We start from the raw sequence: 26,776 nt of genomic DNA, 5'->3' as shown, positions 1-26,776 counted from the left end.
TTTGAAATGCATTTCATCATTAAGTTTTAAATAAGTTCTCTAACTTGATATTTTTCTCTTTCTAAACCAATCGACAAAGTTTTTGTTGGTACAGGAAGCTTCTGTCTGGGTATGCTTCAGTCGCTCTTCTCTGTGCTGGAACGAGGGTGCGCTCTGGCAGGTTGACAAATGGGGTCTGGAGGAATAGAGGTCATGGATATAATATTTCCAACTTCATCTCCACGCTTCAAGTATATGATATGCTACGAACAGTCCCCAGAGAGGCCTTCTTTGCTAATACGTACTGTATTTCATAGATTCTAAGACATGACATTAAATCGTAAGAAGTGCAGAAACAGCTGGGTTGAGTCTCCCATGAGTCATTGGCTGAGGTGTTGGTCATGCGTTATCTAAGAATTCCGCGTGAGCTTGCCCCTAAGATCCAGGCTTCACCAGTGTTCTCACCTTGCTAATGGCCTTTGGAAATTTTCACTGTCCCCGCATTGGAATGAAAAGAGTGACAATTCTCTGATGGGGTCAACCTGTCTTCACTTCACACAGTGCCACCTTTGTCCTACACGAGTTTTCCATATGTGCACGCTCAGTTTCTGGCTCCCCTTTTCTGTTTCATTAGTGCTTGTCTGTGAGCCAGTACAAGCATACTTGTACTTCACAGGTACTGTATTTTGTACAAACTGCAGGTTTGTGGCAGCCCTCCTTCGCACAAGTCCGTCGGCGCCATTTTTCCGACAGCACTTGCTCACTTTGTGTCTCTTGTCACATTTTGGTTATTCAGTATTTCAAATCCTGTCATTATTACCGTGTTTGTTCTACTGATATGTGATCAGTGATCTTTGATCTTGTTGTCGTTGTTCGGGGGCACCACAAACAACACCCATATACAAGACCACAAACTTACTTCAGTAAACGTTGTGTGTATTCTGACTGTTCCACCAGCTGGCCACTCCTCCGTCTCCCCCTCTCCTTGGGGGGAGAAATAAGCTTAGTGAAAAAATCAAGTTAGGCTAAAAGCCTCTTGCACCAAACAGTTGGGCAAGTTGTGAATGCAAAAGGAAAGTTCTTGAAGGAAATTAAAAGTGCTACTAAAGTGAACACGCAAATGATTCGAAAACAAAACAGCCTTATTGCTGGTATGGTCTGGACAGAAGTTCAAACAGCCAGAGCAAGGCCCTAACTCTCTTCAATATCATGAAGACAGAGAGGTGAGGAAGCCGCAGAAGAAAGGTTGGAAGTTAGCGGAGCTGGTTCTTGCGGTTTAAGGAAAGAGCATCTCCACACCATACAAGTGCAAGGTGAGGCAGGAAGTGACCCAGAAGATGTAGCTAAAATAAAAGGAAGGTAGTTACGTTAAACGATGGATTTTAAGTGCAGATGAAACAGCCTAATCCTGGAAGAGGATGTCATGTAGGGCTTCGATAGCTAGAGAAGTCAGTGCCTGGCTTCAGAGGAAGGCTGACTCCTACGTTTGGGGGCTAATGCAGCTGGTGACTTTAAATTGAAGCGCATGCTCTGTTACCATGCCAAAAATCCTAGAGCCCTTAAGAATTAGGCTAAATCTACTCTGCTTGTGCTCTGGTAATGGGACAAAACCTGGATGACAGCACTTCTGTTCACAACATGGTTTCCTGAATATTTTAAGCCCACTGTTGAGACCTGAAGCTCAGAAAAGAAAAAGATTTAATACATGCTCACTGACAATGTATCTGGTTATCCAAGAGCTCTGATGAAGAGGTACAACGAGATTAACGTTGTTTCTTTTCTTTTTTCCCCCATGTCTGTCTAGAGATACCTTTGTATCTCTAGCATGTATTTTTTTCTATTTTTACAAAAATTTTTTTTTCATTTATTAACATTTTTTCATTTACATCCAAGTTAGCACATAGTGCAATAATGATTTCAATATATGTGTGTATACACACATACATACATACACACCACATCTTCTTTATCCATTCACCCATTGGTGGACATTTGGGCTCTTTCCATTTTTGGCTATTGTTGATATCGCTGCTATAAATGTTGGGGTGGATGTGCCCCTTCAAAACAGCACTCCTGTATCCCTTGGATAAATACCTAGTAGAGCAATTGCTGGGTCATAGGGTAGTTCTATTTTTAATTTTTTGAGGAACCTCCATACTGTTTTCCAGAGTGACTGCACCAGTTTGCATTCCCAGATTAATGTTTTCATGCGTGCTGACACGATTCTACAGTCCATGGTATCATAGGAGTAATTTTGACTTTTAAGTCTTAATTTTTAAGAAATGTATTTCATAAGGGTATAGCAGTCACAGGTAATGATTCTTCAGATGGCTCTGGGCAAAGTAAATTGAAAACCTGGAAAGGATTCATTCTAGATGCCATTAAGAATACTCATGATTCATGGCAAGAGGTCCAAGTTATCAATATGAATAGGAGTTTGGAAGAAGTTGATTCTGACCCTCACAGAAAACTTTGAGGGGTTCAGGAGAACTTCAGCGGAGGAACTGCTGAGCTGGTGGAAATAGCGTGAGAACTAGAATTAGAAGCAAAGAAAGTGGTTTCCGGAGATGGAATCTACTCCTGGTGAGGTTGTCGTGAAAATTGTTGAGATGACAACCAAGTATTTAAAATATTACATAAATTTAGTTGATAAAGCAACAGCAGGTTAGAGAGGATTGACTCTTAATTTTGAAAGAAGTTCTGTGGGTAAAATGCTATCAAACAGCATCGCATGTCACAGAGAAATCCTCACGAAAGAGTCAATCGATGAAGCAAACTTCATTGTCTAATTTTAAGAAATTGCCAGAGTCACCCCGACCGTCAGCAACTACCACCCTGAGCAGTCAGCAGCCATCAACACCAAGGCAAGACCCTTTACCAGCAAAAAAAAAAAAAAAACCTGACTCACTAAAAGCTCAGATGATGGTTAGCATTGGTATATACATTGGGGTTTTTTTTAGACATAATTCTGTTGCACACTTAATATACTACAGTATCCTGTAAACATAATTTTTATATGTACTGGGAAACAAAAAAAGTCTTTTGACTCACTTTATTGCAGTGGTCTGGATCCCAAGCCCACACTATCTCTGAGGTATGCCTGTACCATAGTGTCTTCATTACTATGTTGCTACAGAAGTCTTGATATCTAGTAAGGTAATTACATTGTTCTCCAAATTTGCCTTAACTGTCTTGATGCGTCTTCTCAATGAATTCTAGAATCATTGTGTCAAAATAGAGAAAACACTGTTGGTATTTTTATTGGAATTGCTTTAAATTCATAGAATGAATTTGAGAATTAACAGTGTTTAAACATTTGTTCCTTTCATCTACAAACACGAAATATCTCTCCATTCACTTGAAGACTTACGCCCATTACCTTGTTGAACTCCCTTATCTCATTCTAATCATTTGTCCAGTATGATTCTGTTGTCATGTGAGCTGTGAAAAAGGTGACTGGGAGAAAATATTTGGAGTTTATAAAAGAAAGGGTTCATATCAAGAACGTGCAAAGGGGCACCTGGGTGGCTCAGTCAGTTAAGCATCTGACTTTGGCTCAGGTCATGATCTCACCATTCGTGAGTTCGAGCCCCGCGTCGGACTCTGTGCTGACAGCTTAGAGCCTGGATGGAGCCGGCTTCAGATTCTGCGTCTCCCTCTCTGCTCCTCTCCCACTTTCACTCTCTCTCTCTCAAAAATAAACATTTTTTTTTAATTGTAATAAAAATAAATATCATCTCATTTAGTCTTGAAAATACACCCTCCTCTCACAAGAGGTCCTTTAAAAAAAATTTTTAAAGGAACATACAAGGAATTTTTGCAAGTCGGGTAAGAAAATTTATTCAGTAGAAAAATGTGCTGAAGGAAACGAGTAGACAGTTTACAGAAGAAGCCTGTGGGGCTAACCTATGAAAACATGTTCAACCTCAGTAGTATAGAGAAATGCAAAGTAAATCGCCAGAGAGGTGTCGCATTGTATCTGTCAAACTGGTGAAAAATAGGCAGATAATACCAGTTATGATGAGACCAGGAAAAATCAGAATTGTCAGGCAAACAGGTAAGGGTATAAGCTGGTGGAACCATGCCAGAGATCTTGTGGACAGTATTGGGGAGATATATTTGTATAGAGAGCAATCCAGCACTGGGTCCCTTACTGCATGACCTTGAGCAAGCGACTCAGCCTTCTTTCTCAAGTTCCTCACCTATAAAATGTACCTAATAACCCACTTACAGAGTTGTGAGGCTCAGCTTAGCTCGTGCCTCTCAGGCCCCTAGAGCAGGGCTACCTAGCCCGTAAGAAGCACTATTGGTGTTAATGCTGGTATCCCTGTTACACACTCTGCTCTTCGACTCTGGTACAGGGAGTGGGATTAGGGATGAAGGGGAAGTTTCAAAGAGAACAAGAGTGGATCTTTGCTGAGTTAAGTCACAGTAAACTAAGAAGTATCTTCTTGTAAACCTGAAACCAAATAAATAAGCCATGTATATTCACCACAAACTGGCAAGTTGAGAAAAACATGAAGAAAAGCGACCTGTAAAAGAACCCCCATTTATTGTTGAGTATTAAGAACAGTATTTCACCCACCTCAGTGCCCATTTAAAACAGTGACAAGGGGCACCTGGGTGGCTCAGTCCATTAAGTGCCTGACTTTGGCTCAGGTCGTGATCTCACAGTTTGTGGGTTCAAGCCCCCCATTGGGCTCTGTGCTGACAGCTCAGAGCCTGGAGCCTGCTTCAGATTCTGTGTCTCCCTCTCTCTCTGCCCCTCCCCCCACTCATACTGTATCAAAAATGATTTAGAAAATGAATAAACGTTAAAATAATAAAACAGTGACAAAATTGAAAATAAAACTGCGATTTCTGAATACCACCCTAGATTGGTTAAATCAATCTGAGGCTGGTGCCTGTACAGGCTAAAAGCTGAATTTGATGTGGACTGATTTGCCCATGGCCCAAGCTCAGCAAGAAGTAACAATTGCTGAATCTGTTGTGTTACTGCCTAATTGTGAGAGTCAGGTTTTTCATCCAGTTTAGGTTCAGAAACTATTAGCATCTATGTTAAGCTGTTACAAAAGAAAGATAAGTAAGCTGCTGTTTTTATTGCCAGAAACTGCTCTGAGATTTTAATATAAAACAGGACCTTGTGCCATTAGTTGTGGAAGAAAAACCTGGAGATTCACTGTGAATCCATGGATGCACTGTGCCAACCATTCATTTGAGTAGCATCTATGTTTCATGACGTCTTGCAACCTTAATTGCACTTTAAATCGTAACCTCACAAACAGGGGGGTTGGAATTTCTATTAAGAGGTGAACGGCTATACTTTTGAGTGTGGTCACATCTCACTGGATTTTTTGGGATAGACAACCTAAGAAAAAGTCCAGAGCATGGCCTGGTGCAGGTTGGAGACCTTTGACCCTGCCCTAACTTACTACCATAACAGCTAATGAAGTTTTAGGTCTCTCTTCAAATGAAGGTAATTTACTGCACTTGGGTAGCAGAAATGTAGTAATTCCTTAGTTTTGCTAAATTAAAACTGATACCCCTCCTAAAGAAATGCTCATTTCTAGTTTCATGTTTTTCCTTCTTTAAGAAGAGGCTTATATTGTGTTTTCACATTGGTTAAAGTAATCCGTGGATGCCCTTTGTGCTTTGAGCTGACTGGGGGCAGCAGGGCCTTCTGCATTAAAGGGACTTTCATAGGGTCCCTTCCTGTTCTGATGAGGCTCTCTGTTACAGTTCAAACTCATTTTTCTGCTCCCTCTATCAGAACTCACGGAAAAGGGAAAAGGACAGTTAAGGGGACATATCACATTGAGAGTGTTTCATAACACAGTGAGTTGTGTGTTCTGAAGCAGTAAAGGGGACTTTTCAAGTAACACTAACCCACAGTATTTAGAAACCACTGATGTATACATGTTGCCAAAGGAGGTAATGAGCTTTCCAGCCTCATTTAAATCTTGGGAGTGGGATATCTCCAGCAATATCTAACCCAAATCCTCTCTCTTCCCTTATACTTCTGTTTTTACAGTTTAACCTGTCACATTAGTGGGTTGTTTTTTTTTTCATTTTGTTTCAGTGTATGTGTCTCACTCTTTGATTTCTACTTAATCATTTGTAGTATAATTGTCTCCCTTCATATTTATTTAGATCAGTGGTTCTCAACCTTGGCTGCAATTTAGAACCATCCAGAGAACTTTTAAAAATCCCGAAGCCCAGGCTCCACACTAGACCAATTAGAATATAATAATTGGGGAGGGGCGGGGAGAGTATGATCCAAGCATTAATAATTTTTTTCAAGCTCCCAGATGACATGAATGTGTAGCCAGGGTTGAAAACCAATATTTAGGTTGTTGGTGTCTAAACCTGCCAGAAACTTTAGAACGGTTGCTTTCAAACTTCAGAGGGTACCAGAACCCCTGGAGGGCTTGTTAAGACAGATATCTGGGTCCCCCACCACCACCAAGTTTCCGCATCAGCAGGTGTAGGGTAAGTCTTAACAATGTACATTTCTAACAAGGTCCCACGTGGTGCTGATGCAAAGTGTAGTCCGCACATTGGGAACCACTGGAACTTAGAAACTGGGTTAGAAGGGAGCACCAGAGGGCCCATCCTAAACTGAGTGTGACGGGGTGTCATCCAGAGCATGACCACAGGTGATGGGAGAGTGCCAAGGGCCATGTCGCCCTCAGTGTATAGAAGCTTGGGATTTTGCCCGGGAGGCAGAACTCGTGACCGGACAGCAGCCACTGCGGAAGCATGAGGTGAGGCTGAGGCAGGCTTCACCATCGTCCGATCTCCGGAAGGTCACCATCCTCCCTGGACTCAGGGCTGATTTCTGCAAGAGTAGATCGGTAACTGTTCCAAGCTCACAACAGTGTGTTTACTCTCGGGAATTATTTCAGAACATCCGTGATCCCCCTTTCCCCTCTAACAACAAAAGTATTCTGAAGCAACAGGGGAAAAATACTGTTCTGTATTTGAATGCCTTGGGCAGGGGCATTCGCTCCAGACCACGGTAGTCCCCATCACTCCTCATAGCCTTTTGACGGATTTTCTTCTCTCATTTTCGTTATGGACCTAGGTGTTGTAATGTGATCCCTGGAACTGAGGCTCCCACTTTATGACCAAGAGGAAGCTGGCCAGAAAGCAAAGCTGTCCTCAAAGAAAAGGGAAGATGGAAAGAACCTAGGTCCTTAATGATTTCCTTGTGCTGCTGAATTAATCCAAGCCCACAAAAGCCTCACTTTTAGACTCATGCAGAATGATAATCCTTTTTTTTTTTTTAAGAGGGAAAAAAAAAAAAGGACGAGAAAGGAAAAGGAAATAAAGGAAAAAAGGGAGAGAAGAGAGAAGGGATAGAGGAGAAAAAATGAAGGGAAAAGAGGCAGGCTGCCTTTAAGACTTGTATGTGTGCCAAGGAAAGATGTAGCTGCAAAAAATACTTTACTAGAGAAATCTCAAGATTTCTGCTTGTGTGCCTGCTCTGTGAATTTTTAAAAGTGCAACCAGTGATATTAATGATCTCAAAACAAAGGAGAGAAACACCTATTGCTTGGGGGTGGGGGTTGTTTGTTTTTGTTTTTACTAAAGAAGGGGGAAATGCCATCTCCACAGGCCATGGTGATATAACCCCCCACGCAGGGGATGGGTGCTCTGGCCGGGCCACCTCCCGTGGCTGCAGGGCCCGAGCCGCCTCCACCCCAGCGCCTGGTCAGCCTGGTCAGCCGCAGTTCTGTAAAGGGAACATTCTGTTCCTTTATGTGGGTAAAGCAGCCGAGCCCCTGCTGGTCCCTGAGTCCGCGGGAGGCCCACAGAACTCCCTCCGCCTCCTCATGGGCTTGATTTGTGTCCACAGGAAGCCCCTGCTCCCTCCAGGCCCAGTGCTCCCTCTGTTACCACCACCAGCTTCTTCAGAGATGCCGAATTCTCATAAACCGTTAAAGCCAGATTGTTTCCCTCATTGCTTTTGTTTTGATGTGTCTTAAAATAATTAGGCTTTCATTCTCAAATATTTCCATTCCCCCCTGCTGGCTAACGAGGCATCTCTCACACTCCACACCAGGGCGAGGCGTGCTACTATGGTATCCAGTAAACAGTCGCTAAACAAAGCCAAAAGTCTTGCTCGCATCAAGTTCTCTCTCGTACTCGTTGTTCTTCCATCTGCCTGGAGCGATGTAATTGCTTTCAAAAAATGTCACCCGCAGCACCTCTGTGCAGAGCTTAAGAAAAGCAGCTTCTTGAACCTTTACCACTGACTTTTCTTGCGACGCCTTAATTGTCCACCTGTTGGTTAGCAAGTCGGTCTAGGAAGAAGTCTCTTTTATTCTTGGAAAGTATGTACTTGGGAATGTCCAGTAGAAAACCGTCTGTGCTAACCTCCTGCTCTCTGCCAGCTTCTGGGCCCTGGGAGGCAGCCTCTGACCACCCCTCCCCCACCCCAGTCAGGGTGGGAGCATGAGAGCGGAGAAGCAACCAGGAACCAGGAGTGACCAAGTGCCTGGTGAGCCGTCACCTGCATGAGACCAGCACTGTGTCAGCCCTCAGGCCGAGGGGGTATCACTGGGAAAACACACTTTGCTGTCTGAAGGCAACGACCTCCCCATCACCCTGTCCCTGCACTGAGAACACAAGCCCACCCCAGGCCAAGATGACAAAGCAGCTATTTTCCTGGCCGCCCATTCTCTAGTCCTGCCCTATGTCTCCTTACTATGTCCCTGCAGATGCCATTCTGAGTTCCCAGTGTATTTCACTAAAATTTAGCAATTTGATTCATCATATAATCATTGATGCCTCGGTTATAATCTTACATGCAGTAGCTCTATTCCTCATAACAACCCTATAAGGTAGGGATAATTCTTCCTTAAAAAAAAAAAAAAAAAAAAAAAACACCCCCGAAAAGTTAGAGGTTAACGAATATTGTGGAGCTGGGATTCAAACTCTGATTAGTCTGGTTCTCAAACCTAGTGGACCCTGGCTTTCAGAGCTATAACTTGCAATTTTGGTGCCCAGAGCTAGCAGCACAAACAGGTAATGTTGTGATTATGTGGTGACTCAAGGAAAGAAGAACCCAGAAGCTTCCTGTTTTAATTATTCTTGCCAATAACAGTTTCTGAAGAAACTCGCACGGTGTCAACACGCAGATGTAATTTTTTTTCTTCCCCGTGGCTGTGCAGGGCCCGAGCCTCCCTGTGGGCCTTGCACTATTGGTCCCTGGCGTTTTGCAACCTCACTACAAATGCAAAGCAGAGAAGTCAGCACAAAGAATCCTGAATGGCTGCAATGCCACATGTGCATGCCAGACCAGGGAAGTTCTGCTTCAGAGGACAGCACTGCACGGTGACCGAGAAGTCAGGGGAGGTTGGATGGGAGGGACAAGATTTACCTGTGGGTAGGATTTAGGGCAGAGGAGAACTGGAAGCAAGACCTGGTCTACGACCATACCACCCTGAAAGTGCCCCATCTCGTCTGAAAGCAAAGCCTGGAAGAAGGCAGCCGAGGCCGGGGAAGAGTTCCCTGCTGAGAAGTGGCAGGACAGACACACCGTGGGACCCACGGCTTCGAGCCGAGCTGCTGAGTGAGGGCTTGAACTGCAGGGATGAGGAGTTGGAGAGCGGGGCCGGGAGAACAGGCAGGAAGCAGCCACGCTCCAAGAGAGGGACAAGGAGGGTCTGTCCCCAAGTGGGAGCATTGGAAAAAAGACCGAGAAGCATTTTGAAGAAAGGGTGTCCCTCCGTCTCGTGAACCCAGGATCCCTGCGCTCTGCTGAGCAGTACGACCCACAACGATGCTTCACTGAGCTGTCGGCAGCCTCCGGTCAGACCTGAGAGACAACGTGATGTCCTTTCCAGGGAAAAAGTGGGACCTCCCCTTTCAGTCCCCTCCGTGTTCAAATGTCCATTTCAATTGTCCCCTTCTGTCTACTGTACTTAGCTTCCTAAGCCTTTAAGGTCAGCATGAAACAGTTCCTCATTCCTAAGGTTATTGTGAGGTTGAATGAGATAATGCATGGAAAATGCAAAGCACAGGGCCTGGCACTGGAGAGCAGTCAGCAGATGTGAGCCACCAGAATGACAGTTCTGCTCCCTCGGTCAGCTGAAACTAATGCCTCCCGAGTGATGAGCACGCTTTTCGAGGACTTGCCTGCTGTGGAAAGTGGCTGCTTTGCTCTCTCTCTCTGGGAAATGTTAGACCCTGGCAGACGGCTGAAGGCGCAATCAAGCAAGTTCAAAGTAAGATCCCTTTCCAGGGCTTCCCATGAGATAAGCTGGACAGAGGCAACTTTCTCACGCGGGGTCAGAACTTGGTGAGTTCTGACAGCGAACGTGACTTCATAGCCCCTCATTTTAGACTATTGCTGCACATACAGACTTTGTTTCCCCCTCCTTGTGTTTATACTCCGATGTCCTGGAGCCAGGCTGTAACAGATGCCTGGATGGGAATCCAGGATGCTTTGGCCCCCCAGCTAGAGAGGTTAAGTCCTGAGAATACTAGAAGGACCCTTCACGTAAGATTTGACTCAATGCCCTGTGCAGAGGAGAAACTAACATTTATCCGTCTCTGTATGTCCAGATAGTACGCTGTGCATTTGACAAATGTTATGCAATCCTCACATCCGTCCTGTGAGGTAGGACTTGTTCTCCGCATTGTTATAAATGAGGCAATTAAGTCTTGGTTGAAGGGTCTTGCCCAAACTCCCTCATCTAGCCAGTGTTGCAACCAAAATCCTGCCTTTAGTGCATCCGTCTAAAGCCTCTTCTTATCTGCGCAGGCTCCTTCTCCCAGGTTGGCGCTCAGGCCTCACGGTAAGCCTGGTAATGCTGTTACTATGACTCAAGTTCAGCAATTTTTTTGTTGTTGTTCCAGGAGGCTTGAGAGATTTGTGGTTTCACAATGGTGATTTGCTACAATAATCACCTATAACTGTATGATTAAGAATAAATGTAAGGGGCACCTGGGTGGCTCAGTCGGTTGGGTGTCCGACTTCGGCTCATGTCATGATCCCGCGGTCAGGGAGTTCGAGCCCCGCATCGGGCTCTGTGCTGACAGCTCAGAGCCTGCTTTGGATTCTGTCTCCCTCGCTCCCCACCCTTCCTCAGCTCACGCTCTGTTCTCTCTGTCTCTCAAAAATGAATAAACATTAAAAAAAAAATTCTTTTAAATAAATGTAAACCCCACAAGCTCTGATCAGCCCCGAATAGCATCTTCTTTCATGGCAAGTAAATGACAGGCTGAATGAAAACAAAAGCCATAGGACAGAATATGGAAAGAGATGGTAAAAGGAATGTCTTGCTCATCATTCGAGAAAGGAGATTGGCGTGAGACTCCATTCAAACAGAAGCGAGAGGGGCGCCTGGGTGGCGCAGTCGGTTAAGCGTCCGACTTCAGCCAGGTCACGATCTCGCGGTCCGTGAGTTCGAGCCCCGCGTCAGGCTCTGGGCTGATGGCTCGGAGCCTGGAGCCTGTTTCCGATTCTGTGTCTCCCTCTCTCTCTGCCCCTCCCCCGTTCATGCTCTGTCTCTCTCTGTCCCAAAAATAAATAAAAAACGTTAAAAATAAATAAATAAATAAATAAATAAAAACAAAAAAAAAACAGAAGCGGGAGATCAAACAACAGAACATGTCGGCGTGTTTTATTATGCTTTTTACGGTTAGATTCCAAAGAAGATATATTTGCACTTCTTACCTTTTCGAATGCCTTTGCTTATAAAGTCAGTCAATATATTGAGTTTCCCTGTGGCCGAGACACCATACATTTAATACATGATGGAGCAGGGGCAGTGTCCCTGCTGCAGAAAATGTGGCAATCTAAGGAAGGAGAAGTGGAGAGGAAGGGGTTACCCAAGATAAAATCTGTACAAAGTAACTTACCAGCGAGTGAGAACGCGACAGGGACAGCCGCGGGCGTGGTGTTGTCCGGGTATGTGCTCCATGGCTGGCTCTGCCTGATCAAGCCGAGCCTCACGGGCCATCTGTGTCCCGGGGCAGGTCTGGGTCTAGATCCGGCCCTTGGCTTTCAGGTCTCAGAAACCTCATGTAATCGGTCCACACAGGACTCCCCAGGCCCCAAGAGGTGAAATCCTGCCAACCAAACTGACAGTAGACTGATAGAAAAATCAGAATGCCAGTTTAACTAACTTACAATGAAGGGCGTACCTTTCCGGTTTTTCCCTAGGGCACCCCTTTCGGCTGCGTACCGGAAAAACGGAATTAGCATTCTCAAAATTGCTTTTTATTTCTAGTTCAGCGTGTAAGGGCGCTTGGAAGTCACTTCATCCTAACAATAGGTAAAAAGAACCCGGAAAAGCAACAACTCATTTAGGATCCATAGGAGAAGGAGGACATTGGACAAACCACTGCCTTCAAGACTGGAGAGACAGGTGAACCCAGGGAGTATATCAGAGAAGAATCCCCTCGTGCTTCCAGCATGGGGAGAGGAAAAGGAACCGTTCTGAAATGTGACCGAGCACTCTTCTTAAGGCTTGCTCCCAGGGAAAACTAGTTAATCTGAGCTTAACCTGCTGGGCTATCAGAGTCTGCCTGACCTGGGGGAAGGACGACATCCAACTCCAACTGATTCTAGCCATCCTGTCCCCCCTGAGGGGAAAGGGAAAGAAATTAAAAACATGCGTGAAGTTCACTGTCCCGAGGCATAGGCTCACCGAAAGGCTGAGACCTAATCCTAGGACTATAGGACCTTCTCTGCCCCTCACCACCGCATTACTGAAGGACTATTCAGAGAAATCTCTCTTACCCAGTAACTTGGTGTTCAGCCATCAGGGAAAAAAATTGCAAGACACACAGAAGTCGGTGAACACAATTTGAGGAGACAGAGCAAGCATCAGAAGCAGATATGGCAGGGATGTTGGAATTATCAGATGGGGAATTTAAAGCAACTATGATTAATATACTGAGGGATCCAACGGATGAAGTAGACAGCAGGCAAGAACAGATGGGCAATGTAAGCAGAGAGATGGAAATCCTAAGAAGGAACCAAAAAGAAATGCTAGAAACGAAAAACATTGTGACAGATATTAAGAATGCTTTTGATGGGCTTACCAGGATCCTGGACATAGCTGGGGAGAGAATCTCGGAGCTTGGGGCTATCTCGGTAAAACCCTCCGAAACTGAAGGGCAAAGAGAACAAAGACTAAAAACAAAAACAACAACAACAACAAACCCAGACCAGAACATCCAGGGCTTGTGGGACAACTACAAAAAGTGTAACGTACTTATAACAGGAGTACCAGAGGAGAAAAAAGAAAAAACAGAAGAAATATTTGAAACAATAATGATTGAGGATTTCACCTAAATTAATGCTAGACACTAACCTGCAGATCCAGAAAGCTTGGAGGACATCAAGCAAGACAGATGCAAAAAGAAAAAACAGAAACAACAAAAATCGACACTTAAACTTACTTTTGAACTACTGAAAAAAAAAAGACACAAAAATACACCTTACTTATAGAGGATCAAAGCTAAGAATTATACCTGGCTTCTCCACAGAAACCATGCAAACAAGAAAAGTGTTGAGAGATAAAAAAACAAAAACAAAAACAAAACAAACAAAAAAAAACCACCAACCAAGAATTCTGTATCCTGAGAAATTATTGTTCAAAAGTGAACGAGAAATAAAGGTGTTGTCAGACAAACAAAAACTGAGGGAATTTGTTGCCAGTACACCTGCCTTGCAAGAAAAGTTAAAAGCAGTTCCTTATTAATTTTTTTCAATGTTTTATTTATTTTTGAGAGAGAGAGAGAGAGACAGCGTGAGCAGGGGAGGGACAGAGAGAGAGGGAGACACAGAATCTGAAGCAGGCTCCAGGCTCAGAGCTGTCAGCACAGAGCCTGATGCAAGGTCCAAACTTACAAGTTGCAAGATCATGACCTGAGCAGAAGTCGAACAGTTAACGGATTGAGCCACCCAGACGCCCCTAAGGGCAGTTCTTTCGAGAAAAGAAAAATAGGTCGGAAATTCATCTACATAAAGAAAGGAAGACCATTGAAAAATAAGTGAAGGTAAAATTAAAACTTTTATTTTTCTTATCCTTAACCTAGCAGATAACAGTTTGTTCAAAATAATAATAGCTACAATGTATTAAGATTATGTATGCTCATGTATGTATTTGGTATATATATATATATATACACACGTGTATGCTTACATGTAAGTCAAATGAGTGACAGCAGTGATACAGGGACAAGAAGGAAGAATTAGGACCATTTTGTTCCTGTAAGGTACTCACTACCTGTGAAGTTTTATAGTGTTATTTGAAAGTAAACTTGTGTTTGTTGTAAATGTATATTGCAAACACTAGGGAAACCACTAAAAAAAAAAGTGGAAAAAAAGAAGTATTATTGATATGCTAAGAAAGGAGAGAAAATTAATTTATATAAAATGTGAAAAAGAGTGGAAGACAAAAATAAGATCAAAGAACAAGGGCAACATACTAAAAACCGTAACAAGTGTGGCTGACATTAATCCAACCTGTATCGATAATTATTTTGAATGTCAGTGACCTAGATGCACCAATGAGCTACAAGAGATCATCAGAATAGATTCTTTTATTATTATTATTATTTTTATTAAAAATTTTTTTTTTAACATTTATATATTTTTGAGACAGAGACAGAGCATGAACGGGGGAAGGGCCAGAGAGAACGGGAGACACAGAATCCAAAGCAGGCTCCAAGATCTGGTCTGTCAGCACAGAGCCCAATGTGGGGCTTGAAATCACAGAGTGTGAGATCATGACCTGAGCTGAAGTCGGACTCTCAACCGACTGAGCCACCCAGGCAACTATATGTTGCCTGCAAGAAACCTACTTTAAGTGTAATGACACATAATAGATTGAAAATAAATGGATGGAGAAAAATATGCCATGCTGATCCTAATCAAAACAAAGCGGGAAGAGTGACATTAATTTCAGACAGAGCAGACTTCAAAGCAAAGGAAGTTATCAAGGATAAAGAAACACATTCTATAATGATAAAGGGGTCAGTTTCCAAGAAGACAGAACAATCCTTAGCATGACGCACCAAACAGGAAAGAGCAGCAAACTACACAAAAATTGCTTGTTAAGCAGGAATCAGGGAAAAGGTGTTGAAGGGTGTGTGGCCCGGATTGGAGTAGAGTCGGGAATGCCTTCTCGATATCCCCTTGACATCCCCGGATAAGCACTAACCACGTTCTTCCTCTTCAGCGCTCTTGTTCTAGGCTCCATACAGGAAGTTTCACACCCACTCATTTAATCCTCTTCAAGTAATATGGCTTATTACAATTTACTTGGTCATTACATAAATCTTCAATAAACTTCGGGTTTAATCTTAATGTTGCAAACCGTGAAACCGTCAGCAATGCATCTGCAAAACTTCCTCTAGGGCGGGCTGCGGGCTGCGTCTGCAGATGGTAAATATCAAGCATGTTGTGAAGATTCTATCAGTTTCTCCCTTCAACACCTGACACCTTCTGACCATGTCCCCAAATTCTGGAGGTGCTCCTGCTGCTCCACACAGACAACAAATGCGTTATGGATTCTAAAAGTGCTAGAAGATTCTGGAGGGAAAGAGGAACTGAATTCATATTGGCCTGAAACAGACGTCTGGCATCCCATGGTTTTTCTTTCAGTTCAAGTGTTCAGATAGTTCATCCCCTAGAGTTCATGGTAACAGAGCACCTCCTGGCTTACCTGAATACTGTCTTAGAGAACCATAGACTGACTTCACAGACATTTACTGACTGACTCTCACAGTTCTAAAGGCTGGGAAGTCCAAGATCAAGGTGCTAGCAAATTCTGCTCCTGGTGAGAGATCTCTTCCTGCCTCACAGACAGCTGTTTGGTTTGTTTTTTTTTTTTTAAGTTTTATTGTATTCATTTATTTTGAGAGAGAAAGCATGAGCAGGGGAGGGGCAGAGAGAGAGGAGAGAGTAAGAATCCCAAGCAGGCTCTGCACTACCAGCACAGAGCCCGATGTAGGGCTTGAACTCATGAACTGTGAGATCATAACCTGAGCTGAAGTAAGAGGCTTAACTGACTGAGCCACCCAGGTGCCCCAAGACAGCTATATTCTTGCTATATGCCCACCAGAGTGGAAAGAGAGAAAGCTCTGGTCTCTCTTCCTCCTCTTCTTAAAAAGGCACTAATCCCAGGGGTGCCTGAGTGGCTCAGCGGTTGAGCGTCCAACTTCGGCTCAGGTCGTGATCTCGCGGTCTGTGAGTTCGAGCCCCGCATCAGCCTCTGTGCTGACAGCTTGGAGCCTACTTCTGATTCTATGTCTCCCTCTCTCTGCCCCTCCCCCGCTCATGCTCTGTCTCTCTCTCTCTCTCTCTCTCTCTCTCTCGGTCAAAAATAAATAAACATAAAAAAAAAAAAAGACACTAATCCCATTAAGGGAGCCCCACCCTCATGACCTCATCTAAGCTGAATTCCCTCCCAAAGGTGGTTCCTCCAACCACCATCACATTGGGACATTGGGAGTCATGGTTACACAATACGAATTTGGGAAGGACACAAACATATCATCCATAGCAAATACCCACTGGATCCCTTCGTACCAGACATTTCCTATTAACTGGAGAAATGGTAAAGAGTTTTCGGTACTCACACAACTACTGGAATAGAGCCCAAGTGAATAGCGGGACAGAAGAGTCTGTTTTCTAAGCAGCTTATTAAATGAGCTTCAAGTGAAAGGTAAAGGAAATTAATGCGCCTAGATTCTGGAACACGATTTTGCTGAGGATTGTCCAGGGTCTTTTAAGGCCATAATTAGAGACCAGACCAGACCTTTCCATTCCTCATCTGCTCTTGTGGACTCCAAAGCGTTGCCTTGCTCCAAAAAGGAAAATGAAAAACACAAATTCTCAAGTGGTTTGATAGTAAGGCAGCCCAGCAAATTTTACTTTCCATTAAAAGTCACCAGCTGTCATGTGCTTCGCTTTAAATGGAAATAACTTGCTCTCAAAGAACATTTTTCAGTTGATGTCACTTGTGAGTTTTATTTTCTCCTAATGAAAAATGTATTCGCATTAGTGTGGCTCTGGTGACAGGAAAGCCCTGGCCGGAGGCCCGACTGGGTGATCTGCCTCCGCCCGAGGAAAGCTAAGTGTTCTGCCAGCTCAGAGGACCCACACTGCCCTTAGGAGGGGGCCCGGAGGCACCAGGGGCGAGAGTGGTGGTAATGGCCTGTCTCCTTGCAGTGAGGGTCTCACGGTGCTCCTTCCCTTAAAAAAAGAAAAGGAAAACTTCAATTAAAAAAATGCTTGTAAGTGTGGAGGGGGTTTGGAGAGAGGAGTGAATATTTTGAGGTGACTGATGGATGGCCTTGGGAAGGCAGCCCTTCTGATACATGTTTGCTTGGAACCCGTGGCAGCCTAAACCCTCCAAAGCTCCTCACAAAAGCAACAGCTCGGCCCCCAAGATTCACGGTTGCCCGGACCCTCGGCCAGCGGCAGCGGGAATCGTCTCCCCGTGATTCTCAAGAACAGAACAAAACACAAAGCATCTCCAGACGGAAGCTCTCAGAGGCCTGAACCCTGTCACGTGCGGTCACAACCGTGGCACCCCACGGAGGAGCTTGGTCACTCGGGAGCTGCTTGCAGTGGGTCCTGTGACCGGCACCGGGGCAGGAGGGGGACCCCCAGGACCCCCAGCTTTCCCTGCTGGGCTGTCCCTGACGGGGAAGACAGAGCAGGGTCCCCACCTACTAGAAACCACTAGAGGGGACCAGTTAACCTAGTGAAGGCAGGAACCAGAGGAAGCCCAACCACTGCAGCACTGAGCATCCCCCAGACTGCGGGCTGCAGACACCCCTCAACTGTGTCCTCCGGGGGGGGTTGTGGGTGCTCTTGCCTCCCGGGCCGCCGACGTGAGCACACGCCCTTGCACACCCGTGCCCACATGAGCATCACACACCCCCTCCGGGAGAGCTCCCTGTGCGAACGGCAGCCTCCAGACCCGGGGCTGCTGCGAGGGCCGTCCCCGCTGAGACAAAGCGTCCCCAAGCCCCCGTCCCCGGGCTCGCAGTGAGGGCTCCGAAGTGCCCAAGACTTTCTGAGCGGTGTTCTCCTCCGGAGCCTGGAGCGCTGGGCTGCCCCCAGGGAAGCTTCCCCTGGCGTGAGTCTGAGCAGCCGGGGCCAGCTCCAGGAACACTAAATTCTGGCTGCGCCTCCAGCCAAGGCCTGGTTACTTTAGATCCCCTCTCCTCCCCCCTCGTCTTTTCAGGCAGGAGCCGGCCAAGGTATTCGTCATATTTCCGAGCTCTACCCTGCTGCTTGATTTATGCACAGACAGGGCCGGAGAGCAGATTCCAGACGAGGGCGAGGGTAAGCTCTAGGGGGGAGGGGTTCAAAGGTGCGGAGGTCCCCGACAGGGCCCCCGGTTCTCAGGTTGGCTGTTCAGCTCAGTGAGGGCTGAGAATCACACAGGCTCCACAGATGTCAGGCAGGACGGAGATGAGCGTGCTCTCTGTCTCTCTCTCTGTCTCTCTGTCCCTTTCTCCTATTGTGAGAGATGGCCACAGAAGGAGAGACGCTCCACATGCCCCCTCAGTGGGCTTCATCTACAAGGGCTTAGGAAGAGCTTCCAGCCTTCTCCTTCAGGACATTGGACGTGGTCTCTTTGGCCAAGGAGAAAACGAGGAACAGATGAAGTCCGTGCAGATGAAGAGGCCAAAACGAAATGTTAATCACCTCAGGATACACACTGAGGCCTCCAGAGCCTCTCCTGGCTCTCCTCAGGGGATCTGTGATGGGGCCGGTTCCCCCGCCCCCCCCGGGGTGGGAGGGGGGGGGTTGGCTGCCGTGTCGGGAGAGGCATCTGAGGGTCCCACTCGCGAGAAGATACGTAATTGTCGTTCAGCACCTTGAAAGTGCCTGTCGTGGTGACTTTAAGCGGCTGAAATATTGACTGCGGTTCTTGCTTACGCGAATACTTCTACAGCGCTCTCATAAAAGCTCAAAATGCTGTCATCCAAGATGAATAAAAATGCCTCTTTTTATTGCGCTGCATATGAAAACATGAGATCATTGGAATATATTTAGAGTGAGGTTTGGCAGCCTATGCATGTTTACAATTCTTGGACCCGATGCTCTCGTGTGAATCGGAGGCTCTCTTTTCCCTCTTTACCTTCTTTCTCCAAGACGGCAGATGCCCGCTCCCCGAGTTTATAATCCCTTTCTTGCTAGGACCCGAAGGTAACCTTGCTCTGTGGCTCACAACATCCCCAGCACCTGCTGGGGAGCTGTAGAGCCGGAGGGTGGAGACGTGAAGGTATTAATTCCATCACTGAAGGGACTCCGCCACCATCCATGACCCAGGGGGAAGCCTCCAGGTTTTGAGCGGAGGGTCTGAAAATACCGACCCAGGGGGAAGCCTCCAGGTTTTGAGCGGAGGGTCTGAAAATACCGTCTTTTCTTCAGTTCTTTGAATCCTGATTTGGTCTGATTCCTCTGGGTAGAAGCCTGAAATGCCCTGTGGTCGCTGGGCTTGGTGCTACATACATCTCTGAGTTCTTTGTGGAGCCTTCAAGCACCAGCATGGAATCAGCAGGAGGCTGCCTTTGCTGCCCCGTCTGGTACTAGTTTGTCTCTTGGGTTCTGGTTCTTGACACTGACTGCACATCCGGATCATCCGGGAAGCTTTAAAAAGCACCGCTGCCTGGTCCCCAGCCCCTCAGGGATTCTGAGTGTACTGATCTGGGATATAGCTAGGCACCAAGAGTTTTAAAAACAGTATCATACTCTACTCCTAATTATGTTTTTTGAAATTAGGGATCGCAGGAAAAAGATTTGGGAGAACGTTCACCAGTAGGTTAATTGACTCGCTCTGAGTGCAAAATTAAGAGGAATCTATTCACTTGGATGCTTTTCTGTGTCCTGCTTTTGTTGTGTGTTTGTTTTTTGTTTTGGGGGGCAACAAAACAAATTGCAATGAAACAAATTATTGGTACAAGGGAGGGAAAAGCTATTTGCCACCTAAAAGGTGAGAAACTCAGGATGCATAGAAAAAGAACTCCTCTTTTTCCCTCACGCTGATTTCCTCCTGCATCCCCATTTCTGAAAATGGCACCGGACCCTCACTGGCTGCCCTTAGCCGGTGGTCATCCAGACCCCCTGGCTTCCCTGACCCCATTCATCCAGTTGCTTACCAAGTCTCCACATTCAGCAGGAGCCCCCTTCTCCAAGGAGCCACTTTATAGGTTCCTCGATCCCCAATCTCTTTCACACTCCTGTTGGCCTGTGTCTCTGTCTAGCGCCGGTAAATCTGTCTGTCTGTCTGTGCCCCCCACTGCTGTCTGACTGATGAGGAACTCTCACTTTGTCCCCCAAGCACCACTCACCTTGCCTGACAGCACTTCCCAAGCTCTCGACAAAGGAGTTAGGGAATGAATGGATACTGAGTTTATACAGCACTTTATGATTTTTCAGAGTACTCTTATATGGGTCGGGGTTGGATCTTGTGCCCCAGAATTGTCTCCAGAAGCATCACCTGCATCATCTGCATTCTAATGTATGCCCTGGGCAAGGTTGGGGGGGGGGGTATCCCTTGTCTGTTGTGGGTGGTGAAAGCGGGGTGCAGAGGAATCAGGAGGGGCCCTGCTGCCCAAAGTCGCACAGCTAGTGTGCAGGAGACCCAGGAGCCGGGCTCTCTGCTTGCGTTCTGCCCCCTCGCCTCATTTCTTCCCCATGCTGGCTCGGTGGCCCGGATCCAGAGTCCACACTGGGCGGCTGCCACAAGGAGATGGAGATCATCAGCCATTTAAAATCCTGCCTTCCTCCTCATTTCCCAGTCACGCTCTCAGAAAGGGAGGGAGGGACAGCCAGGAGATATGAAATGAAAACCACAGCCCCGTTGGGTTCAAGATGAGCTTAGTCAAGGGCACACGGTCTTCCGCAAGCAACATTTTCTAGAGAGAAAGCAGGGTCTGTGTGTGGATATGGCCTGTCAGGAGGAAATACGAATTCACTGGGTAAGGGCTGCTAGGGGATCCTTTCCAGAAAGTCATCAGTGGGGGACTGTGCAGGGTCACCTGTCTTCTGACTCCCTGGCCTGCAGACCACATCCTAAGCCTGTACCCAAGGCAGTGACCAAAATTGAGGCTCATGGTTCTGCCACCCTGGCCAGATTTGGGAGAAGTTTCTCTGAGGTGGGATGACATCAAGGGAGGCTTGTCTCTGGCACATCATCCTCGTCTGATTCTTGTATTCAGTGTGACCCAGAGAGGGCTCCTGGGCCCCCCTTCCCAGGGTCACGGGGGTGGATGTTGAGGGGCAGGTACTGCCTCCCATGCTGCTCCCTTCTCAGATGCTCCCACAAGCTATAGTGTAGAGCCCTGGGACACTGTCCCTACAAGGAGCAGAAGGTCACATTACTGAGCTCAACTCTTAAAAAGCACCTACAAAGTGCCGGATATTATGCTGAAGAGCCAGCCAGATGGGGATAAATTAGACATGGTTCCTTCATCAGAAAAAAGCACGTACGTGTAGACAACCACCGTGCCTGGAGAATGGTGACAAGGGGTGCGGGTAAGGTGCCATGGACGCTTGGGAAAGATGATTTCCAGATGGGAGTTCAGCAAAGATTTCTTGGAGGAAGTGGCATTATTTGAGCTAAACCTTGAAGTGAGGGCGAAATTTGGATAAGAGGGATTGTTGGTTGGGGACCAAGGGAAGTGGAGCAGTAAAGGTAGGTGAAAGCTTTGGGGCACCCGGGTGGCTCAGTCGGTTGAGCGTCTGACTTCAGCTCAGGTCGTGATCTCGCCGTTTGTGGGTTCGAGCCCCGTGTCAGGCTCCACGCTGACAGTGCAGAGCCTGCTTGGGATGCTCTCTCTCTCCCTCTCTCTCTGCCCCGCCCCCACTCGTGGCTTTCCAGGAAAAGACATCTTGGCCACTCTGAGGAAAATCGACGTCCAGAGAGGTAAGGCAGCTCATGTGCGCATCCCAACCCCCAGGCCCAGGTTGGGGGACAGCACCTGGCCTGCCTCCTGGCTGTCCCCAGCGGGGCATGACCTGCCAGTCTTGGCTCTCAGCTTTCTACTTTATTCTAAGCCGTCTCCTGCTGGGGTGGAGAGACGGTGCCCTACCCCCACCAGGAAGACTGGTTCGTGTATCTTCCCAAAAATGCCAATAAGATTTCTAGACGACATTTAGGATTCTGAAGCAAACAGTGTTTATAATGGGGCATTGCCTTGAAAGAGTAGGAAACAGCATCAGGGAAGATTCTCTGCCGGCCCCTCCCCGTCTCCGCCTGCCCTTCCCCTCAGGGCTGCTGTCCTCCGGGACCCACGGGACCCACGTCTCCCTGACCAGAGGGGAGGCAGAGCCATCCAGGGGGCCACCCAGTCAAATGCCTCAAGAGGAGCTCTTCTCTCTGCAGCCCTGAAAAATTCCCCTGCAGTTTAAATTTTTCATCCAAGTCACCATTTCCAATCCTGCTGACAAGTCTGCGGGGTCGGAAAGTGGCTCTGGCTGGGAGCGACTCAGTCAGCGGGCAGCCAAGGCCTGGGCCCGGGTGCTGACACCTTGGAGCCGTCCCAGAGGCCTGGAGCCCAGTGCGCTGCAGGATGGGTGGGACCGAAGGCCACTGCTGCCACCTGGAGAAGCCCCAGGCCTCAGCAGTCATCAGGAGGCCTCCTCTTTCATCCTCTGTCATTGAAAGCTGCCCCTGCGCTCGCTGTCCCTCAGCACACCGCATCCGGGAAGCACTGGAGAATTTCCCTCTAAATTCAAAGATGGCAGCATCTTTCCCCTTCCGGGCCTACGGTCCTACTGTGACTGTCCTCAAAGACTAAGCCTATCCCAGGGGTGCCTGGGTGGCTCAGTCGGTTAGGCGGCCGACTTCGGCTCAGGTCATGACCTTGCGGTCCGTGAGTTCGAGCCCCGCGTTGGGCTCTGTGCTGACAGCTCAGAGCCTGGAACCTGTTTCAGATTCTGTGTCTCCCTCTCTCTGACCCTCCCCCGTTCATGCTGTTTCTGTCTCAAAAATAAACATTAAAAAAAAAAACTTACAAAAAAAAATAAGACTAAGCCTATCCTGGGAGATCACGCTGTAGAAGTTCAGAGAGGTTCTGGCCCCACGCCAGGCTCTCCTGACGCAGAAATGAAGAGTCCACAGGCCCATCTCAAGGGCCTCGAGCTGGAGAGGACAGGATGGGAGGGAGGACCCCACAGGGTCAAGACACTTTTTCCTTGGGAATTCACACATCCAGCCCTGGAGTGGAGCCTTTCCCCAGGAGGTGACTTAAAAAATGGAGTGCAGTCAGGGAAAGAGGGACAGCATTTGCACAAGGCCAGGAGCCAGGAGTTTCGTGTCCTCTGGCATTTCTGGTGTGTGAAAAACAAGATGTGACAGGAGCTGAGCCTCGAGAGAGAGGCAAGGAGCCGGATCACAAATGGCCTCCCTGCCGTGGTGTGCTAGTCACCGTTTAACTGGCAGCCGTGAGCAAAGTTGGGGAGGTTGCTGACCCGTGACGTTGGCACACCAACTTGCGTGGTGCAAATGCCTCAGGGCAGATTTCTCCCTGCCAGTAATTTAATAACCAACTCACAGAAAATCTTGAAAATGGAACAATCGGCTTGTTGGCTGATGAGGGCCAGTTCCACATAGAAACCCTCTTGGCCTTCCTTATGTCCCTGGGGAGAGGGGCCCGCACTAGTTACTTGACCACAGGCTGCTGCCACAGGCTATTGGTCTCCTCCCTCTCCCTGCCCACAGCTGGTCCTTCTCCATGCCTCCGGGACACAGGTGTGGAGCTCAGTCACCTCTCCTGGAGTTCCACGCAAAACACCCCCACACCCACACAGTGCCGCCTCGTGGAAACGGGGCACATCACAGCAATGCTCGTCCCGTCAAACAAAATACTAAGCTGCCCGTTCTTAAATTTTTCTTGGCCACCATCCTGAGTTTTATTCTCCCACCGTATTTCTTTGTCCCCCTCTCTCCAACCTTGGCCTACTCTCTCTGCCCTTAACCCTCCTCCCTAAGTCATCCTATCTGCAACCAGGAGTAACTTGGCCCCTCTTCACCGCCCCCCCCCACCCCCACTCAGGCCCACACTGCCTGGTGAGTAGTATTCAGACCACTGAGGGTTAGTTCAAGTCCGAAGGACCTCTGGGCACGGAGAGGGATGCTGACTACTATTGACACAGGCTTTAATGCCCACTAAAAAAACTTAGTTGAAGTATTGTTAACATATAATATTAAATTCATTTCAGGTATACAACGTAGTGATTCAACAATTTTATATGTTATGGAACGTTCACCACGATTGGTGTATGAAGGTATCATTGACTATATTCCCTAGGCTGCACGTCTTATCCCCATGACTTATTTTACAACTGGAAATTTGTACCCCTTCATCCCCCCATCACCCATTTCCCCCCTCCCCCACCCCCTTCCCTCTTGGCAAACACCAGTTTGTTTTCTATATTTATGAGTCTGTTTCTCTCTCTTTTTTGTTGTTGCTGTGTGTTTGCCATATTTTTAGATTCCACATATAAGTGAAATCACACGTTATTTGTCTTTGTCTGGCTTATTTCACTTAACATAATACACTCCAGGTCCATCCATGTTGTTGTGAATGGCAAGATTTGGTTCTTTTTATGGCTGAGTAATATTCCACATCTTCTGGATCCATTCATCTATCGATGGACCCTCGGGCCGCTTCCATATCTTGGCTATTGTAAATAATGGGGCAGTGAACATAGGGGTGCATATATCTTTCCAATGAGTGTTTTTGTTTTCTTTGGGTAAATACCCAAAAGTACAATTACCGGATTGTATGGTGCTCCTGTTTTGGGTTTTTTGAGGACCCTCCATACCATTTTTCAGAATGGCTGCACCAATTTACATTCCTACCAACAGCGCACAGGTTCCATTTTCTCCACATCCTCACCAAGACTTGTTGCTTCTTGTGTTTTTTATGCTAGCCATTCTAACTGGCATGTGTTCTTGGTTTTCATTTCTGAATCAAATTCACTGTAAACAACGAGTTCCCTCTACACACCTATTAGAATGGCCCAAACCCCAAACAATGGCAGCAACGAATGCTGGTGAGGTTGAGGACAACAGGAGCTCTCATTCATCGCTGTGGGGGGCAGGGGGGATGCAAAATGGAATCCGCACTTTGGAGGACAGTTGGCAGTTTGTTACAAAATTGAACATACTCTGTTATGATCCAGCAAGGTACTCCTTGGTAATTACCCAAAGGAGTTGAAAACTTCCATCCGCACAAAAACTTATACACAGATATTTATAGCAGCTTTATTCATAGTTTTCAAAACCTGGAAGCAAACAAAATATCCTTTTGTAGGTGAATGAATGAACCAACTGTGGCCCATCTATTCAGCCTGCAAGGGGGTGGGGAAGGAAGAGCTATCGAGCCATGAAGACGTGGAGGAAACTTTAACACATGTTACTAAATGAAAGAAGCCAAACTATAAAGGCTACTTACTGTACAATTCTAAGTAGCTGACAGTCGGAAAAAGGCAAAACTACGGGGACAGTAGGCAGATGAGTGGTTGGGGCGCCTGGGTGGCTCAGTCAGTTGAGCGTCCGACTTGATTTCACCTCAGGTCATGATCTCACAATTCATGAGTTCAAGCCCCGCTGTCAGTGCAGAGTCTGATTGGGATTCTCTCTCTCCCTCTCTGTCTTTTTTCTGCCCCTCCCGCACTCTCTCTCTCTCACAATAAATAAATAAAATTAAAACAAAACAAAACAAAAGATCAGTGGTTGCCAGGGACTAGTGGGGAGGGAAGGATGAATAGACCAAGCCCAGAGGATGGCTAGGGCAGTGAAACTATTCTGTAGGACATTACAATGGTGCATACATGTTATTATACATTTGTCAAGACCCAAAGACTGCCAAGACCACCCAGAGTGAACCATAATGTCGACCCTGAACTTTGGTTGATAACGATGTGTCGGTATGGGTCCACTGACTAACAAAAGTACCGCTCTGCGGGGTGGGGAAGCTGAGAGAGCTTTCGGAGACCGTGTGTCATCACGGGGAGGGGAGCATACGGGGACTGTCTACTTTCCACTCAGTTTCACTGTAAACCAAAAGCTGTTCTAAGAAATAAAGTCTTTTTTTTTAAGACTTCATGAATTTAGCACATTGGATTTTCACATTTAACACTGATCGCCAACTTAAAGAAACACCTCCAAACATTTAATTAAATTCACAAATTCAATGCAGCAGATCCTTCTAAAAGCTCTAAGTGCATTAACTATACAAAACATCGCAATTCCAAAACCGCTTCATACCTTTATATCAAAACCTGTTAAAAAAGTGCTAATGATGTGGATTTCACTTTCTGTCTCATCCTAAACTCCACACCTTCCCGGGGTGCCAATTTTGACACCTTCCTAGGATTTCAGTGATTTTACCAAATACTATTTTTACCTTCCTAGGGATTTTAACAACCTTACCAGACCAAAAGAAAAAGGGAAAGAACCGCCTCAAACCGCTGGAGTTTGTGAAAGTCTGGGTGGTTGAAGAATTGATTCTGGGTCAGGATGTAAGCCTGGGTTGCAAAGTCTGATGAGAAGAATCCAAATATGGGGAGTCTCCTTTTTATAATTAAACTTTGTTACTTCAGTAAGACTTTTCAAGCCCACACCTTCAGGGAAGGTTTTCAGTGTTGCAGCATTGTATTTTCCCCCCAGAAATGAGATGAATTGGCATCTTGCTTGGCCAGGGTTGCCTCATGATATATTGCCCTGGTCTGTTAGCGTTATTAAAAACGTGCGGCTCCTTGCTGGCGGTGCATTATCACCTATAGGGCCATCTCGAACTT

General features: G+C 46.6%; 1 protein-coding gene across 7 annotated transcripts in view; it reads left to right on the top strand.

The window, feature by feature from the left end:
• Positions 1 to 26,776, top strand: part of RALGPS2 (Ral GEF with PH domain and SH3 binding motif 2) — a 197,033-nt gene that overhangs the window by 168,846 nt on the left and 1,411 nt on the right. The window lies entirely within an intron of this gene.

Source organism: Panthera pardus, unplaced genomic scaffold, assembly GCF_024362965.1.
Source record: "Panthera pardus isolate Hobbes unplaced genomic scaffold, ASM2436296v1 HiC_scaffold_21, whole genome shotgun sequence".
NCBI lineage: Eukaryota > Metazoa > Chordata > Mammalia > Carnivora > Felidae > Panthera > Panthera pardus.
Note: the sequence above shows the minus strand (reverse complement) of the source record. Positions and strands in the feature narration are given on the sequence as shown.